Here is a 3,415-nt window from a genome sequence, read left to right as displayed (position 1 = left end):
CTTTGGACCAGGAGTAACAGGTATGTGAATATACACAGAGCAAACAAAAAAGCTTACCCTGCTTGACAGTTCCACCAGAGCATACACAGTTAGGCTCTCTTATCAAGGAAACAGTCTCACTTGATTGGGACGTGCATGAGCCACCCAATCCAAATTCTCCTCCAGATGCCAAACAAGGGATCTTCTACCAACTGCATCTCTATCCTGAGTACAGCAGGAGCCTGAGCACTGGCCTAATCCACTGCTGTGTTTGAATCAGGACTCCCCCCTTCACTAAAGGACTTCATTATAAGAAATATTTTATCAGTGAATTTCAAAGGAATTAATAGTCATTTGCCACATACTTGAAGGAGTTACTGAGGATTCTAATAGAATAAGGGTAGTTAAACATCTCTTAACACTTTTATTTAAGGGGAAAAAAACCCACCATCACCAACAAAAAACAAATATTACAAACTCCAGCCTAATGAAAGCCCTGTATCACAATTTTCACTTTTGGACAAAGGCTTCAAAGGCCTCATCCTGTGTGTCTGTGGAAGAGGAGTTCTGCTACATCAGGGGGGAAGAACAAGCCAAACCAACTACAAGCACAAGCTGCTCCTCTCAGTTACACAGCATTTGTGTGGCTAAGCCAGCCTTCTCATGGAAATCACAACAGACATCCTAGCTGCTCTGAGAGAAGCTTGCCAAGGTTGACCCTCATGTGCATCAGCTAAGAAAAACTTATTTCCCCAGTCAGAAAGCTACTCCTTTTCCAAACATGACTTGGAAAAAGATGTCAACTGGGCCACAGAATACATGAATAAAATAAAAAGTACATTTTACTGTTCACTGTATTTTCCTAGCAGGCTTACCTGCTCCTTGCCTAATTCTCCTTTCCCAGACAAACACTGCTGTACGTTTGTACCGCCGTACTGCTGTGAAGCTCTGAGTAGCCTTCTTTGGCCTCCAAAAATAAGGAGGTTTTTCCTCTCAGCCCTGTGCTAAAGAGTGGGATGCAATTTACTTGCTTCTCACGTGAGACATGAATTTTTCCTTATTATTTCCTTTCAAAAATGTAGGCCTGCTACAGAGGAAAAAAAGAAAAAGTTCTTTGCAGCAGATCTAGGAAACTAGGCATGTCCTTCTAGACTGCAACTTTCCTCAGATAAAAAAAAAGTAAACTAAAGCAATAAAAGAAGAGCAATGTTCATCAGCGACATTCAGTAAGGTACTGTTTTACAGATATTGCTGGTATTTTCCCTCTGAGGTTAACTCGCTGCTACTAAGACAAAAAATGAAGGGTCAATCGAACAACCACTTCCCCTTCAGGCTGAGAAGTCCCCATCCTTACCTCACTTTGTTGCCTTCCAAAAGTCTCTCTGATGGATCCATTTCTTCCAAACTACAGCTATCATGCCAACACAACATTCAGTTGACAACGACAAGACTCAACTATAATGGCAACACAATATTCAATCTACAACACAGTTGCATATCCAGCCTGAAGGGTGCCTTTGTAACAACGAAGGCTCTTGCCATATGATTGGCAAAGTCAGGAGGAAAGAAACACACGAGCGATGTGGGCTTGTCTTCAGAACAAGTTTTATTAAGGTTTTGCTTTAACAAACAAATGTGTGAAGGCATCGATTCCTTAAGTTTTCTGTCGTATGGCATGGACAAAAGGAAAAACAACAGACTGGGAAGCGAATTCGGCACATAAACAACAGAGTAACAAAAGAGGCATGGATTAGTCTATATAGCTGTTATACCATCTATTAGAAGACATTTTGCAAGCAACAGTCTACATTTCTTTGCATTTAAGTAAAAACATATTTTTGATCAAGAAAATTACTTTTTCTTTTTTTTTTAAAACTTTTTCCTTTATATCACAAATGTCAGGGTAAGGCAAATCCCAGATGAATTGTATGATAAAAACCCCTCTTCCCCGAGAAAATAGATCCGACATACTCTGCTAAGTTTGTCGGTTTGAAAGCAAAGCAGGCATGCACTGCATATAGAGAAATGTCTTTTTTTTTTTTTCCTTTTGATCAAGTGCATAAAGCAGAACAGTGTTAATTCACAATGAGGCTTTTTCAGTGCTTTATAGAAAGATTTGCAATTAGCTGCAGTGAATGTGTGACCCAGCGTTACAGATGACGTCTCAGACATCTTCTTTGGAGGTCGGCGTGGAAGGAAACCCGCCCATCATTGGAGCAGTCACTGGCCGGAGGATCAGCGAGCCTCACAGCAGGGACCACACTTTCAGAAATAGGAGCTGCAACGTTAAAGCAGAGTCTGATACCTTGCATGCAGACACCAACAGGCAGGGGCTTCCCCTCTATGCCAGGTACCAGCTCCCACATTTCTATACTTCCTGTCACATCGGCAGAGACTGTGTGGAGGAGCGTGGGCCCAGCTGCAACCAGCAAACCCAACTGAGGAACTCACACCACCCAACTCTGCCCACTCTCTGTGAGTGAAAAATGAAAGAAGCCATAACAAAATGAAAATCCACTGGAAGAAAGAGAGAGACCTATCTGAAGATCACCCTGTAAGGATTTAATCAACTCATACATTTATTTATTCAACACTTCCTACACTTCTAAACGTCACACTTGCTGCTGCGTCTTCAGGAGAACCTTTCCCAGCTTCAGAGGCTTGCTGCCATTCAGAGACCAAGGCTGAATGAAGAGTGCAATGAAATTACTGTCAAAGGTTATAAATATCATGTCTAACATGAGGCATTTTTGCAGTTACTTATTGTTCTTTATTTCAGTTGGTCTTTGCGAGGACTTAGATGAGCCTTTGTCTCCAAACAGTTGTGCTTCTATGGCCAGCCTCCTTGCTAAAACCAAGGCTAGCAAATGCTTGAGGGATATGTGACAGCTCTGTTGAGGCTAGTTTACCCCAGCTGAGGACCTGGCAATCTAGGTTGTCTTCCACGTTTTTGATCAATTCAAAGATGAGCTTTCCCAATCTATTCCATGACGTATGGAGGCAGTTCCCTCACATTCCCAGAGAAATGGATCCCTTTGATCTTTGTCTTTTCACAGAGACAGCGTTAACGGAAGAACTGCAGTGAGAGATACCTGATGCATTCTTTCCTCTTCCTCCCACTCTTCCACCTTCTGTTATGACAGGCTGTTTAAATCAAAATCAGCAAGTACAGAAGACACATAGAAAGGGATGTGCATTGCAGAGATGCACTGTTTGCAAAGCCATTATCTACAAAACTGGAATCTGCTGGAAAAGTGAAGGAACATTAGGAAAATATCCATGTCCTAGAAGATGCATTTTTTGCATCTGGCAAGCTAACAGGGATGAGAAAGAGAAACAGAAGAGTGGCTTCAAAGTGAATATAGTCCAAAATGTAGAGCTAGAGGGTAGTTCTCTCTCTAGGAAAACTAGCAAGAGTATAAGACAGATTAAAAGG

Source organism: Tetrao urogallus (assembly GCF_951394365.1).
Source record: "Tetrao urogallus genome assembly, chromosome: 2".
NCBI classification, from domain to species: Eukaryota; Metazoa; Chordata; class Aves; order Galliformes; family Phasianidae; genus Tetrao; species Tetrao urogallus.
This window is presented reverse-complemented; position numbering follows the sequence as displayed.